The 16,938-nt window shown below is 44.4% G+C and overlaps 1 non-coding gene across 1 annotated transcript; it reads left to right on the forward strand.

Annotated features, from left to right (window-relative positions):
- The first annotated feature begins 16,077 nt into the window (after positions 1 to 16,077).
- trnap-ugg (transfer RNA proline (anticodon UGG)) lies at positions 16,078 to 16,159 on the forward strand. Its single transcript has one exon. It is a non-coding gene; the product is annotated as a tRNA-Pro (tRNA).
- Positions 16,160 to 16,938: the final 779 nt, after the last annotated feature.

The following is a 16,938-nucleotide window of genomic DNA, read 5'->3' on the forward strand; positions in this document are numbered from 1 at the left end:
TATTATAAGCACTCCAAGTGAAAGATTCTATTTTTCCCTTCATTTTCTCCTTCTCTCTCTCCAACATCAATCTCAATACTTCTAGCTGTCTTCTACTAAAACTTCCTCCCTCTGGTAAACGACACTCCTTGATCCACAAATCTAACGGCTTTACAGACTCTGGGCCGTAATAATTTAGCATGAATTGTATTTTTGGTTGGCCATTTCAAGTACTGTGTGGACTCTCCTTTTGTTTGCTCTTGATGGAGTCCATTTTTATTGTAACTGCCAAAGTGTTCAGCTCTCTCTCTCTCATGCGGTACTGTTATAGAACATAGAGCATAGAAAATCACAGCGCAGTACAGGCCCTTCGTCCCTCGATGTTGCACTGCCCTGTCATACTAATCTGAAGGCCATCCCTGTTACACTATTCCACAGACGTCGATATGCCTTTACAATGTCGACTTAATTGCACTTTAACTTGGCGAATCTACTACAGTTGCAGGCAAAGCATTCCATACCCTTACTACTCTCTGAGTCAAGAACCTACCTCTGACATCTGTCTTAAACCTTTCTTCCCTCACTTTAAAGTTACGTCCCCTCGTGTTTGACGTTCCCATACTTGGAGGAAGGCTCTCCCTGTCCACCCTATCTAAACCTCTGATGTCTCTATTAAGTCACCTCTCAACTTTCTTCTTTCGAACTAGAACAGCCTCAAGGCCCGCAGCCTTTCCTCGTAAGACATTCCTTCCATACCAGGCAATATCCTAGTAAATCTACTCTGCACCCTTTCAAGGCTTCTACATCCTTCGTATAATGCGGTGACCAGAACTGTACACAATACTCTAAGTATAGGCCAGACCAGAGCTTTGTACAGATGCAGCATAACCTCCTGATTGCGGAACTCAATCCCTCTATTAATTACGGCCAAAACACGGTATGCCTTCTTAACAACCCTGTCAATCTGGGTGCCAAATTGCAGGGATCTGTGCACATGGATAACGAGATCTCTCTGCTCATCTGCACTCCCAAGAATCCTACCATTAGTCCAGTACTATGCATTCTCAATACTCCATCCAAAGTGTATCACCTCACGCCTGTCTACATTAAACTCCATTTGCTTCCTCTCAGCCCAGCTCTGCATCCTATCTATGTCGCTCTGCAACCTACGACATCCTTCGTCACTATCCACAACAACACCGACCTTAGCCTCGTCCGCAAACTTACTAACCCACCCTTCTAAGCCCTCATATAGGTAATTTATAAAAATGACGAATGCAGTGGACCCAACACCGACCCTTGCGGTACGCCGCTAGTAACTGGACACCAAGATGAACATGTTCCATCAACGACAACCCTCTGTTTTCTTTCAGCAAGCCAATTACTGATCCAGACTACTATGTCTCCCACAATCGTGTTCCTCTGCATTTTGTATAATATCCTACTGTGGGGCACACTATCGAACGCCTTGCTGAAATCCATACATAACCCATAAACCGGTTTACTCTCATCTACCTGTTTGGTCACTTTGTCAAAAAAACTCAGTAAGATTCGTCGGGCACGACCTACCCTTCACAAAGCCGTGATGACTGTCCCTGATCAGATTATTCTTTTCTAGATGGTTGTAAATCCTATCTCTTATAAGCTTTTCCAACACTTAACCAACAACTGAAGTGAGACTCACTGGTCTGTAATTACCAGGGTCGTCTCTATTACCCTTTTTGAACAAGGGAACCACATTTGCTTTCCTCCAGTCCTCAGGGACTGTTCCTGTAGACAATGATATTTTGAAGATCAATGCCAAAGGCTCGGAAATCTCTTCCCCTGCTCCCCAGAGGATCCTAGGATAGATACCATCCAGCCCGGGGACTTGTTTATTTTCACACTCTGAATTATTTCTAATACCTCTTCCTTGTGAACCTCAGTCTCATCCAGACTAGATGCAAATATCTCTGTATCTTCCTGGCCAACATTTTCATTTTCTATTGTGAACACTGTCGAAAAATTTTTTTTAGTGCTTCCCCTATCTCCTCTGACTCCACACACAACTTCCCACTATTATCCTTGATTGGCCCGAATTTAACTCTCGTCATTCTTTTATTCCTGACATACCTATGGAAAGCCTTAGGGTTAACCGTGACCCCTATCCGCCAATTACTTCTCATATCTACTCCTGGCTCTGTTGAGCTCTCTATTTTAGGTCTTTCCTGGCTTCCTTATAACCCTCAAGCGTCCGAACTGAGTTTTCACATTTTGTCCTAGCATAAGCCTTCTTCTTCTTCTTGACCAAATATTCCACATCCTTAGTAAACCACGGCTCATGTGTTCTGTATCTTCCTCTCTGCCTGCCAGGTGCAAACTTATCTCGGACACACAGGAGCTTTTCCTTAATAAGCTCCACATTTTAATGTGCTCATCCCATGCAGTTTCCTTCCCATTCTATGCTTCCGAAATCTTTCCTAATTGCATTCTAATTTCCCTTCCCCCAGCTATAACTCTTGCTCGGTGGAGTACACCTATCCCTTTCCATCACTAAAGTAAACCTGACAGAATTGTGATGGCTGTCTCCAAAGTGCTCACTTACTTCCAAATCTAACACCTGGCCAGGCTCGTTGCCCAGTACTAAATCTAAAATGTCTTCGACCCTTGTACGCCTGTCTACATACTATGTCAGGAAGCCCTCCTGCACACACTGGACAAAGAACTGACCCAGCTATAGTACTCGCACTGCTGTGATCCCAGTCAATATTTGGATAGTTGAAGTCCCCCATGAGAACTACCCTGCCTCTCTCACTCCTATCGAGAATCATCTTTGCTATTCTTTCGTCTACATCTCTGGGACTACTTGGAGGCCTATAGAAAACTACCAGCATGGTGACTTCTCCTTTCCTGTTTCTAACCTCAGCCCATACCACCTCAGGTTACGAGTCCCCAAACATCTTTTCTACAACTGTAATATTGTCCCTGATCAAAAAGTCACACCTTCCTCTGTTTTACCATCTTTTCTGTTCTTACAGAAACATCTGAATCGCGGAACCTGCAACAACCATTCCTGTCCCTGCTCTATCCATGTCTCCATAATGGAAACAACATCGAAGTTCCAGGTACCAAGCAACGCTGCCAGTTCATCCACTTTATTTCGGATGATCCTCGCGTTGAAGTAAACACACATCAAACCAGTTTCTCGTTTGCCAGTATCAGATCTTTAATTTTGAAACTCCCTACTCTCATCCTGTTTTGTACCTGTCCGACTATTTGGTTTCCCATCCCCCTACTGTATTAGTTTAAATCCACCTAAATATCTTTTGCGAATTTCCCACCCAGGATATTGGTGCACCTCTGGTTTAGATGAAGACCATCCTGCTTGTAGAGGTCCCACCTACCCCAGAAAGAGATCCAATTATCCAAAACCAGAAACCCTCCCTCCTGCACTATCCCTGTAGACACGTGCTCAACTCCTTTCTCTCCCTATTCCTCACCTCACTAGCACATGGCACGGGCAGCAAACCAGAGAAAACAACTCTCTTTGTCCTCGTTCTAAGCTTCCATCCTTGCTCGCTGAATTTCTACTTTTGGGCGGCACGGTGGCACAGTGGTTAGCACTGCTGCCTCACAGCGCCAGAGACCCGGGTTCAATTCCCGCCTCAGGCGACTGACTGTGTGGAGTTTGCACGTTCTCCCCGTGTCTGCGTGGGTTTCCTCCGGGTGCTCCGGTTTCCTCCCACAGTCCAAAGATGTGCCGGTCAGGTGAATTGGCCATGCTAAATTGCCTGTAGTGTTAGGTAAGGGGTAGATGTAGATGTAGATGTAGGGGTATGGGTGGGTTACGCTTCGGCGGGGAGGTGTGGACTTGTTGGGCCGAAGGGCCTGTTTCCACACTGTAAGTAATCTAATCTAATCTAAAACTGATCATGTAAGTAATCTAAAAGTCCGCATCTCTCTTCCGACCCATGTCGTTGGTGCCAATGTGAACCACAACTTGTCTCTGCTCTCCCTCCCCCCGAAGGATCCCAAAAACATGGTTAGAGACATCACGGACCCTGCCACCCGGGAGGCAACACACCAACCGTGAGTCTCTCTCGTCCCCACAGATACTCCTATCTGTCCCCCGAACTACAGATCACCAATGACTACTGCTCTGCTCCTTTTCCCCTTCCCTTCTGAGCAGCAAGTGTCCCCTGCTTTCCCCTCGTAAGTTATCCACCCCAACAGTATCCAAAACGGTATACTTATTGTGGAGGGGAATGGCCACCGGATATCCCAGCACTGCCTGCCAGCTCCTTTTCTGTCCCCTAACTGTCACGCATCTGTCTTTTTCTTTTATCTGGGGAGTGACGACATATCTTTTCCCTTTGACTTGCTTTCTTACCTCCGGAGGTCCCCTCTCGCATCGGACAAGTCCGCCTCAATGCCTTGGTTTTCGAAACCAAGTCACCACGTTTCCAGTACGCCTTTGGCTCCAAGTCTATAACCATCCTTAAAAGTGCTGTCTCATAAACACTCTAGAGACGGTTATCCCCTTTCCTTGGGTTTTGCTCTCGTACACCGCGAGAGTTCACTGAACCCTGTTCCTGTTGTATTTATTTCTTAGAATGATTCTCCATGTAGGATTAGTTAAGCCACGACTCTTACCCCACCTCTCTTCAATTCGAACGCCAGCGCTTAGGCGATCGACACATTTCTCTGTCCTCTCACGCATAAGGGCCAATTGTGTGCTCGATATGAAGAGAAACAGTCGCCTGGTAGCGGGATGAGCCCCCAAGTTTACTGTCGTGTAAACTAAATTGACTTGACTCAACTATTAGCAAGGGCAAAGAAAGGAACTTTATTTAAATTCTGCAGAATTGAACCCAGTACATTCACCTCGACGCCTCAATGTCAGGATTATCTGAGCAGTGTTCAGATACTTGCCTTATACTGATACTTATCACACACTCAAGGGCAAAGACTGGGAAAACTCAAGTTGTTATTCTCTCAACCCCTGGTCTTGGACATGACAGTTCTTATGCTTTCACTGTGTCCGACTGTTGCAAGGTGGAGTTGAATGTTTATAAAACTGAACCAGAGACAAGCTGGCTGCAAACGTGACCAAATTATTGTTTACAAAGCTAAGCACAGCATTAAATGTTAGAAAAGCAATCTCTTTCAAATTTCACAGTAAATGGATAATTTTCCCTTACAGTAACTAAGAGGATTCATGAGGGCACAGTGGTAGATGTCATCGATATGGACTTCAGTCAGGCGTTCGACAAGGTTTCCCATGGGAGACTGATTAGCAAGGTTAGATCTGAAGGAATGCTGGGAGAACCAGGCATTTGGATACAAAACTGTCTGAACGGTAGAAGGCAGAGAGTGTTGGTGTAGTGTTGCTATTCTGACTGGAGGCCTGTGACCAGTGGAGTGCCAAAAGGATCAGTGCTGGGCCCTCTACATTTCGTCGGTTACATAAATGAGTTGGATGTGAGCATAAGAGGCATCGTCAATAAGTTTGCCGATGACACCAAAATTGGAGGTGTAGTGGACAGCAAAGTAGGTCACCATAGATTACAACAGGATCTTGATCAGATGGGACAATGGGCTGAGAAGTGGCAGGCGGATATTAATTCTGATAAATGCGCGGTGCTGCATTTTGGGAAAGCAAAGCTCAGCAGAACTTTTCCACTTAACAGTCAGGTCATAGGGAGTGTTGCTGAACAAAGAGACCATGGAGTGCAGGTTCATAGCTCATTGCAAGTGGAGTCGCTGGTAGATTGGATAGTGAAGAAGGCGTTTGGCATGCTTTGATTTATTGGTCACAATATAGCGTCCATTTACTGGCTGTCCAGGACCTTGTTTAGGCCGCTTTCGGAATATTGCATGCAATTCTGGTCTCCTACGTATCGGAAAGATGTTATGAAACTTGACAGGGTCCAGAAAGTATTTCCAAGAATGTTGCCAGCGTTGGACGATTTGAGCTTTCGGGAGAGGCTGAAAAGGCTGGGGATGTTTTACATCGAGCGTTGGAGGCTGGGGGGTGACCTTATGGAGTTTTACAAAAGTGATGAGGGCCATGGATAGGAAAAATCGCCAAAATATTTTCCCGGGTGTGTGTGAGTCCACAATTAGAGGTCATAGTTTTCGGGTGAGAGGTGAATGATATTCAAGAGATCAAAGAGACAACTGTTTCACGCAGATGGTTGAACGTGTATGGAATGACCTGCCAGAGCAAGTGGTGGAGGCTGGAAGAGAATATGAATAGGAAGGCTGAGGAGAGATATGGGCTGGGTGCTGACAGGTGGGACTTGATTGGGTTGGGATATCTGGTCGGCATCGACGGCTTGGACCGAAGGGCTAGTTTCCTTGCTGGACATTTCTATGACTGTACGACTAGTTCAGCACAGATCAAACCAGATAGCCGATTTTCCAAAGACCGCAATTGCCCCTCCCACGTGGTTGATGAAGCCCTCCCCTGCATCTCATCCATTTCCTGCATCTTCACACTCGAAAGACACACCTCCAACCCCAAAACGGGGAGAGCCTCTCTGGTTATCACCCTCCACCCCAGCTACCATTTGCAGTCAACGTTCAGCCTTCACCATTTCTGCCACTTACAAACAGAACCCAACACCAGAGATATATTAGTCTCATCAGTCTTAACCGTTTGAAAGGAAGACCATTCCTTCTGCTACTCTCTCGTCAGGACCACTCCCACACCAATCCACCCAACCATCCTAGCCGCTTCCTTTGCCACCGCAGGAATTGCAAAACCTGGGCCCACACGTCCCACCAACCAGGGTCCAAAGCCACAAAGCAACCTTCCACATCCATCAGACTTTTCCCTCCATTTCCATACATGTCAGTTACTGTATCCATTGCTCCCGATGTAGTCTCCTCTACATTTAGAAGACAGGATGTGGACTCGAAGAGCGCTTCAGTGAACATCTGCAGGACACCTGCACCGTCCGCCTCATTGCCGAAAACTTCAATTACCCTCCCACTCCACCGAGGACATGCCGGTCCTTTGCCTCCTCCATCGCCACTCACTTCCCACCCGACTTTGTAGAAATCACACCTCATCTTCAGCCACGGCAACCACCAGCCCCATGGTATCAATGTGGATTTCACCAGTTTCCCCATGTCCCCTCCCCCCACCTAATCCCAGTTCCAAACTTTCATCTCGGCATGGCGCTCATGGCTTGTCATACCTGCTTCCCACTTATCCGCCCACTCTTCCTTCTGACCTATCACCATTCCCCCACTTCAATCCACCTTTTTCACTCTCAGCTGCCTTTCCCTAAGCCCCACGCACCTGCCATTTAATCTCTCCAACCCCGAGGCTCAAACCCTCAACCTGAATGAAGGGCTTTTGCTGAAATGTCGATTTGCCTGCTCCTCCGAAGATGCCTGAACTGCTATCCTTATCGAGCAACACACTCCTGACTAATCTCCAGGATCTGCACTTCTCCCTTTTTCCGACGTAATTGAAGCTGTATTTTGAGTGTCAGCTTCATTCTATTTGTGTATTGCACGCTCTGTCCGCCCACAAAACTCAGGCAAGAGATTAGATTACTTACAGTGTGGAAACAGGCCCTTCGGCCCAACAAGTCCACACCGTACCCGCCGAAGCGCAATCCACCCACACCCCTACATCTACCCCTTACCTAACACTACGGGCAATTGAGCATGGCAAATTCACCTGACCTGCACATCTTTGGAGTGTGGGAGGAAACCGGAGCACCCGGAGAAAACCCACGCAGACACGGGGAGAACGTGCACACTCCACACAGAGAGTCGCCTGAGGCGGAAATTGAACCCAGATCTCTGGCGCTGCGAGGCAGCAGTGCTAACCACTGTGCCACCGTGCCGCCCACTAACCCTGTTAGTAACCTAATCTGACCTTGTTCTTGATTGCAGATGCTGCTTTTCATACATTGTTTAAATTCTGACATATTCAATATGTCACTGTTTTCTCGATTCTGTACCTTCATTGTCAGGGTGATGACCGATCAATTGTGCATTAGCAGAAATTAGGTGCACTTTCCCACATACCAAAGAATCATCACATTACTTTTGATTCCTACAAGACTTCACTGTGCAAGAAAGAGAAAAGAACAACTTTAGTAACTTAAGATCAGTTGAGTTGAAGAATCCCAATCTTTAACTGCTGTGGTCAGATCGACTCGATCGTCCTTCTTCTGAGGAGTTCTGTGAGTTTATAAAATAATCCTACACAGATGCATGAGTTTCAAGCAACAGATCAAACATTTGTGTAAAATTTTCCACCCTTTTTATTCACTTGTGTCCGAATTGTGGACAGTTCTTAATCATCCCAATCAAAGTGTCAGACTCTTGCTGATGATCCTCGCTGCATTCCTGCCCATTCTCTGTGAGAATGAATTCTCTCCTGACTGGTTAAAGATAGTTCCCTATGGGAGAATATGTCACTGTATCGATGATGTCAAAATGCAGCCCGATTCTCCGGGACAAATAAATCGTTTCATGTCCGGCTGTTCCTCAAAGAAGTAACATGTATTTAGGACCCACTCAAGTGCAGGTTTACAGTGAATTCACACGTTCTTTATTTCACATATAACACATCATACATCATACTGAAAGCTAAACATCTTGGTACATACAAATTTCCAGGTGCATTTATTAAAATGAACGTCTGCCACAACATCTGTCTACGTGGGCCTGCTCTGATTCTGCATTGAAATTCGCATTTCCAAAGTGAACGACTTCACACTTGTTCTGGTTTAACTCCATCTGCCACATATCAGCCCAGTTCTGCAACCCTGCAATGTTCCGTTGCAATCCACAACAGCCGAATACACTATCGACAATTCCACCAAGCTTCATGTCATCGGCAAAATTACTACCTCACCTCTCTTCTACCTCATCTAACTCATTTATAAAAATCGCAAAGAGCAAAGCCCCCCTAACCAATCACGAAGGACGTTCACTGGACACCGACCTCCACGATGCCGTATCCAATAATCTTCAGTGTACACTTGATGGTCACTGTTATTGAGGAACTGTTTATAATGTAATTTATTAAGCCTGCCAAAGCTAACGGTAACAGATGAAAATTAACTGAGTATCGTGCATTACTTTGCCGCTTTGGAAAGTTAAGGAAATACTTCTGTCTGTAATTTATCCTCCAGCATTCAAGAAAAAAGGCTTTCATGGTGAGGGAAGAAACGGAAATCAATCTTTACATTGTATAGATTTAATGAAGGATGGAAGCATTTCATATCTGTCCCTCCAGACTCTGTCAGTTCATGGCTCGTTATTTATTCTCCACTCATTAATACGTTTACTTATCATTGTATAAAAGTAACAGATGTCGTCAGTGTTACGAAAACATTGATCATCTGCGCGGCTGCCAAGATGTCTCAGCAGGTCGGATGATTGGTTGAATCGCTTCCAACACGAGGAATGAATGAATGGCTTCTCCCCGATGTGAACCCACAGGTGCCTCAGCAGCTTGAACCCCTGAGAGTATCCTTTCCCACACACACAGCATTATTCATAGAGAGTGTTGCAAATATAGAATGAGTTGCCAGAGGGAGAGGTAGCGGCTGATAGCAGTACAAAGTTTATAATGCATCAGGATTGGTAAATGAGTAGGAAGGGTTGAGAGAGTTATGTGTCAAATGCTGACAGACAAGATGAAGTTATGAATGATATATTGTCAGCGTGGACAATTTGGACTGAAGCATCTGATTCTGTGCTTTCAATGCCTATGTCACTCTCTCTCTCTGTCATATCTCGATGCGATCTGCCCTCAGTTCAGACAAAGAGGATTGGGGCTGGGTCAGTGGAAAGTGGATAGGCACACTTCGAACCATTTTTACCCAATCTTATCCCTGGGAGTGGATAAACTGAAGTCTACTCCAGTACTGGCAGACTTCGATTTTGTTCCATGCAATGAAGGTGTGTGTGAAAAAGACATGGAGGGTGTGTGAGACGGTGAGTGGTAGAATGTGGGTGTAAAACATGGTGAGGCTGTGTGAGACAAAAACAGGAATGATGCATGTGGCCAGACAGGCAGCATATGTGTGACAACGATAGGCAGGATGCTTGTGTCCTCAAACATGAGAGAGGGTTTTGATAATGTATTTATCTTCAGACTTGCCATTGAATAATTTAATAGACAGTTTGCATATCCAGCTGCCATTTGATGCTTTTTTCTGGAAATATTAGCATAAAGTATTTTATATACAATCCCTCAGCACTATCACTCCGACAGCGCTCGCTCACCTCACACTGAACGGGCGACGATGGTAATTTCTCAGCACTGACCCTGTGACAGTATCCTCTCGCTCAATACTGACATTCCAGCAGTACCTGCTCCCTCAACACTAACCCTCTGACAGTGCCCATTCCCTCAGCATTAATCCTGTTACAGTAACCGGTCCTTCAGAACTAACTTTCTAAGAGTATCTGCATCCTCAGCACTGATGTCTTGACAGCGTCAGCACCCACAGCACTGACCCTCCAAAAGCGCCGCTCTTTCAGCACTAACTTTTTGTGTTGGAAAGGGAAAGCACCGTTCCATCAGTTCTGGCACTCCGAAAATAGATGCTGTCTTGGGTCTCTCATTGGAGCCTCGTCCTTGTGCACTATTTTACTCTCTTGCACAGTGTTCAGAAGATTCGAAGTAATCAAAGGTATCATCGGTGAATTCCTGCGCCAAATGATAATAATCTCCTGCGAGTTAAGGAAACAGAGGGAGATGAGCTGAAAAAACTATTTGTCCCAATCAACATTGATGAATTCCTGTCTCATCCTCAACACAGGTCTAAAACCTGCGGCCAGACTGCCTCTTACTAATAGTCACAGGCAACATTGGACTTAGTACTAGGTAATGGCCAGGCCAGGGGTTAGATCTGGATGTAGGTGATCGCAAACACAATTCGGTTATGTTTACTTAAGCAATAGAAAGGGATAGTTACTTACTGCAGGGAAAGTCTTATGATTGACGGAAAGGCAATTATGATGCGATTTGGCAAGATTTAGTATGTACAGGATGTGGAAGGAAACTGATGGGATGACCACAAGTGAAATGTGGAACTTACTCAAGGAACTGCTATTGCACGTACTTGATGAGTATGTACCTGTCAGGCATGAAGGAAGTTGTCGAGCGAAGCAGCCGTGGTTTACGAAAGAAGGTGAAGTTCATGTCAAGAGAAAGAAGGAGGCGAATGTTCGGGTTTGACGTGAAGGCTCAGTTAGAGCGATTGAGTTTTACAAGTTAGTTAGGAAAGACCTGAACAGAGAGTCCAGCAGCGCCAGCGGAGGACATGAGAAGTTGTTTGCGGATAGAATCTTAGAAATCCCTAAGTATTTCTACGTGTATGTGGGGAATAAAAGAATGACGACAGTAAGATTAGGACCAATCAAAGATAGTAGTGAGGAATTGTGTATGGAGTCAGAGGAAATAGGATGGCGCCAAATGAATAACTTTCGTTAGTGTTCTTACTGAATTAGATCAACGTTGTCGAGGAGAATCTGACATACAGGCTACTAGACTAGATGCGACTGAGGTTTACAAGGAGGACCTGTCAACAATTCTGTAAGGTGTGAAAATAAGTAAGTCTCCTGGGTGAGATGGGATCTATCCAAGGATTTCCTGGGAAGCGCGGGAGGAGATTGAAGAGCCATTGCCTTTGATCTTTATTTGGTTATTGTCAACAGGAAGATCACTCGAAGATTGGAGGAAAACAGAAGTTGTTCCCTTGGTCAAGAAGGATAATACAGATGACCCAAGTAATCATAGACCAATGAGCCTTACGTCTGTTGTATGAACAAATTATGGAAATGATTATGAGAGATAGGATTGACAATCATTCAGCAAGCAACAATTTGATTTCAGATGGTCAACATGGTTTCGTGAGTTTTTTGAGAAGGTGCCCAAACATGTCGATCAGGGTAGGGCACTTGCCGTGGTGTACATGGACGTCTGTAAAACCTTGGATAAGATTCCACATGTTAGGCAGTTGGAGAAAATGCGGAGGCATGGGATTGATGATGATTTCGCAGTTTAGATGAGAAACTGGCTTTCTGTTAGAAGGTAGCAAGTGGTGACTAATGGAAAATATTCAGACTGGAGTCCGGTTATGAGTGGTGTGGCACAAAGATCTATGTTGGGACCACTGTTGTTTGCCATTTTCATAAATGACTAAAACGCAGGCAAAGGTGGATGGGTTCGTAAGCGTGTAGATAACACTAAAGTTGGCGGAGTAGTGGACAGTGTGGAAAAATGTTGCAGTTTGCAGGGGCGGTCGGATAAACTGCAGAATTGGTCTTAGAGGTGGCAAATACAGTTTATTGCATCTACATTTGAGGTGATTAACTTTGGGAACATCGGTAGGAATGCAGAAAACTGAGTTAGTTGAAAGATTCTTGGTAATGTGGATGTGCAGAGGGATCTTGGAGTCCATGTACATAGATTCCTGAAAGTTTCCAGCCAGTTTGATAGTGCTGTTAAGAACGCATACGTTGTGTTAGGTTTTATTGATCGATGATTGAGTTCCTGAAACATAATGCAAAGCTGCAACTATACAAAACACTTGTGTGGCTCCACTTGGAATATTTTGTACTGCCTGGTCCCCCCATTCCAGGAAGGATGTGGAAGCATTGGAAAAGTTGCAGATGGTATTCAAAAGGATATTTCCTGTTCCGGAGGGAAAGTCTTATGAGGAAAATCTGAGAGACTTGGGTCTGTTCTCATTGGAAAGAAAAGGCTAAGAGCGGATTTGATACAGAGTTACAAGATGATAAGAGGATTAGATAGGGTAGACAGTGGAAGTCTTTTTCATAGGATGATGATGTCAACTTGTATGGGTGGCCATAAATACAACTTGAGGTGTTGTAGATTAAAGCCAAATTTCAGAGGCAGGTTCTTTGCTCAGAGAGTAGTAAGGGCGCGGAATACCCTGCCTGTCGATGTAGAAAAACAATAACTGCACATGCTGGAAACCAGATTCTGGATTAGTGGTGCTGGAAGAGCACAGCAGTTCAGGCAGCATCCCAGGAGCAGAAAAATCGACGTTTTGGGCAAACGCCCTTCTGCCTTTTTTCCTGATAAAGGGCTTTTGCCCGAAACGTCGATTTTGCTGCTCCTTGGATGCTGCCTGAACTGCTGTGCTCTTCCAGCACCACTAATCCAGTGCCTGTCGATGTCGTTAGCTCAGCAACATTAGGGAGATGTAAACAATTCTTGGATAAGCACATGGATGATGATAGGACAGTATGGGGGATGACCTGAGAAATATTCACAGGTCGACGCAACATCAAAAGCGAAAGGGTCTGTGCTGCGTTGTATTGTTCTATGTTCTGAAGCCAAATCTCCACTTTGGTAACGTCCAACCTCATGGCATCATTGGGGTTTCACCAGTTTCCACATTTTCCCTCCCCCACCTTACCCCACTTCACAATTTCCAGCTCAGCACCGTCCTTATGAGCTGTCCCATTTGTCCCATTTCCTTCCCACCCATGTACATCACCCTCCCCTCCAAACTATCAACATTACACCCACCCCGTGCACCTATTGCTATCTTAGCTACCTTCAGCCCAGCCCCATCATCTCACATTTTTCTCTCCACACTCGAGGCTTCCAACCAAATTCCTGATGAAAGGCTTTTGCATGAATCGTGTTTTTCGTGCTCTTCAGATGCTGCCTGAGATGCTCTGATTTTGAAGCACCACATTTTGACTCTAATCTGCACTCCTCACTTTCCCCTATTAATCATGAGTGTCCTTAACATCCACTCTCCCTTCCCTGACTCCATTTTCAATAAAGTTTAGTGATCTGTAAACAATACATCAGCTATGTCCCAAGAACAGCACGAGACATATCTTGGTTTTCGATTAATTTGCAGCCTCCTTCGTTTCAGTCATTCCCTGGGATATCATCTCTTTCATTGTGAGCATTACGAAAGGACATTCTTTTTAGCAGAAAAAAATCAGTCTGTCACTAACCATTGTTTGTTTCACGCAATATTCTGGAGTTTCTCTTGGTTTTAATTGCAGTTAGTCTTTTTGAATCTTCCCACCAAATGCATGACCTCAATCGCCCGACATGACATTACACCGACAAGGATTTTGCACACCCACTGAACCTGTGTCTATCCATTTCCAGATTCTGCTGTCCTCATCACAACCTGCCCTCCCAGTAATTGTGTATCGTCAGTAAAACTGGACACATTTCACTCAGCCAATTCGTCCAAGTCATTAATGCAGATATAAGTCATTGAAATCCTATGACTGACCTTTCCAGCACTTGAGTAATTACATCTTTGCAACTTGAAAAATACCAAATAATCCAGATTTTGTGTCTTCCATTAAGTAAACAATGGACAAGCATGGCTTTTGTTTTTACTCAACACCGTGAACTCTTACCGACTGTAATGACTTTTGATGTGGTCCCTTATGGAATTCCGACCAAAAGTTGATCAACTCGGCATGTGATATTATAAAAGACGTCTGACAAAGTTGTCAAGTGTGTTTTTCGTTTCAACTAATGATGTTGACTCAGTTTGTTTCCAATCAACTTTTCTCAACGTCCTGCTATTTTTTTTCTTCACAATGGTCTTTCACAGTATCCAAGTGACAGACAAGATATTGGAACAGATGGAAGTCATTCCAACCATCAGGTCCTCGCCACCTTTTAATGAGGTCATATCTGATTTGGTTCATTTTAAACTGAAAAGATCCCCCTTATCCCCGTCTCCCTTTATTCCCCAAGTGACTAATTGGCTCGCCATCTCAGCCTTGATCATACCCAGCCTTGACAGCTCTCTGTTGAAAAACATTCTGCAGATTTGCTGCCCTCTGAAAGAGAGAAAATACTCCTCATGTGTGTGTCAAATGATTAACAGTTCACCTGAGATTGGGCTCTATATATTCGACACAAATGTCAGTTTTCAGTAAATATCTTCATTCCCAGTCCATAAGACAATAAACCATAAGACATAGAAGTGGAAGTAAGGCCATTCGGCCCATCAAGCCACTCCGCCATTCAATCATGGCTGATGGGCATTTCAACTCCGCTTACCCGCATTCTCCTCGTAGCCCTTAATTCCTCGAGACAATAAGAATCTATCAACTTCTGCCTTGAAGACATTTACCGTCCCGGCCTCCACTGCACTCTGCGGCAATGAATTGGCCTCTGGAAACTGACTCTAATCCGTGGCAACATTTCCTCCAGAACACCAACCCGCCCATCTGCAATGCACCCTCCCCCATCATTATTAACAGACCACGGTTACAGAATCACGAGAAAACTCGGGAACACACAAGTTACGAAAAACCCTCGAAGCCAGTCAGACTGCTGTTGTAGAAAAGTTGGTTGCTGTGACATGGATGTGTTTGTAGAGGATGCAGGACTGTTGCCATCTCATTACAGTGAATGTCCCAGGTTTTATTTTGGAAAAATAAAACTGATTGAGGACAACAATCGCTTCGGGAAGGTCAGGCTGAAGTTTGAGTTCGTGAAAAGCCTGTTTTATGGATCGTGCAACGAGTCAGCTCACCCGTCTTTGTTGCGTAATTGGTCAACACGTTCATCCATTAACCGAACAGTTGGTGGTTTGGGACCACCCAAGGTCGGATCTCTCATGGGTCATACTTCATTGGTTTTCTTTCCTGCACAGCTCTGGGTATTTAATGTGGACAGGAAAATGTTCCCCAAACAGGAATCTAGTCGGGAACCAGAAAGGAATTTCTGTATTGTTTAAATGGCTAATGTAAAGGAATTTGGATTTTCAGAATCTGAAACAAAAATATAAAATGCTGGGGAAAGACTGGGGTTTGCCAGCACTACTGGGAGAAAGCGGAGTTCGAATAACGTAATAAACGTTGAATCGCCCTTTCCCAGCCCAGATACTGCTAGAACTGCTGCGTATTTTCCTGCAATTTCCGCCTTCTTTTAATCTGAATATCGATTCTACCTATTGGAGTGACACACCCAGACCCACTTTGTCCCGACATTTCATCGATTTGAAAGCTGTGGTTTTCGAATTCAAATAAACCAAACAATGATTCAGAACTGCTAAGCTCAGCAGAGACAGAGACCTGGAAATAACTAATTTAACAATCAACAACCGCTCTCGTGTAGTTGTGGCCGAGTGGTTAAGGCGATGGACTTGGAATCCATTGGGGTATTCCCACGCAGGTTCGAATCCTATCAACTACGATAGAGGGCGGAGTTTGCTTTGGACTTTCTTTCTTGGGATTCAGATTACGGCAGAGAGAATCACTTCATTCAGGCCATGCATGGTGCAAACCTCCACTGCACTCAAAGAACTGCACAAATGTACACTTGCATTGCCAATTTGTTTAGACTCGTTACGACACAGGGTAAACCATCCTGCTTAATATAAAACACAGAAACGATTTATGCCGTACAGTAATCTGCAAAAATTCGATAGGCCAAGAACTGCACAACGTAAAAATTAAGAACTTTATTTCTAAAATAAAAGAGTAATTCATTAACAAACTACGATTAACAATGTATTTTCTTTAACCAATTTTGACGTTTCCTTCAATAATACTATTCAGATAACAATTCCAATTAAAGTTAATAAAACAGCTTTTCTCTTCTCAAAACCAGGCAGCTGTAGGTTCTTTTCTTCAGATCTTCCTGTGTCTTCTTTTTCCTTGTTAGGAAATTCTGTGTCACACATCACCGATCGAAAAGGTATTTTTCAGAGTTTACTTTTTTCAAGAAGATTGTGACATGCAAGGACTTGGCAGTCCTCCTCACAATTGTGCAATGTCCGCCGTATCATACCCCAGAGCATCTGATTGTGTCATTGCTTTGTAAGATTTTCAAGAGACACAATTCAAATTTGAATTGAAATTAATATTGTATGCTGGATAAAATTTAAAATGAGTGGTCAACTCGAAATGGTTATGTCTCCAGGCAATGAGCTAATTGAGTTGTTCGACCCAGTATTTCTTTGTGGTGTTCTT

This window comes from Chiloscyllium punctatum, chromosome 35, assembly GCF_047496795.1.
Source record: "Chiloscyllium punctatum isolate Juve2018m chromosome 35, sChiPun1.3, whole genome shotgun sequence".
NCBI lineage: Eukaryota > Metazoa > Chordata > Chondrichthyes > Orectolobiformes > Hemiscylliidae > Chiloscyllium > Chiloscyllium punctatum.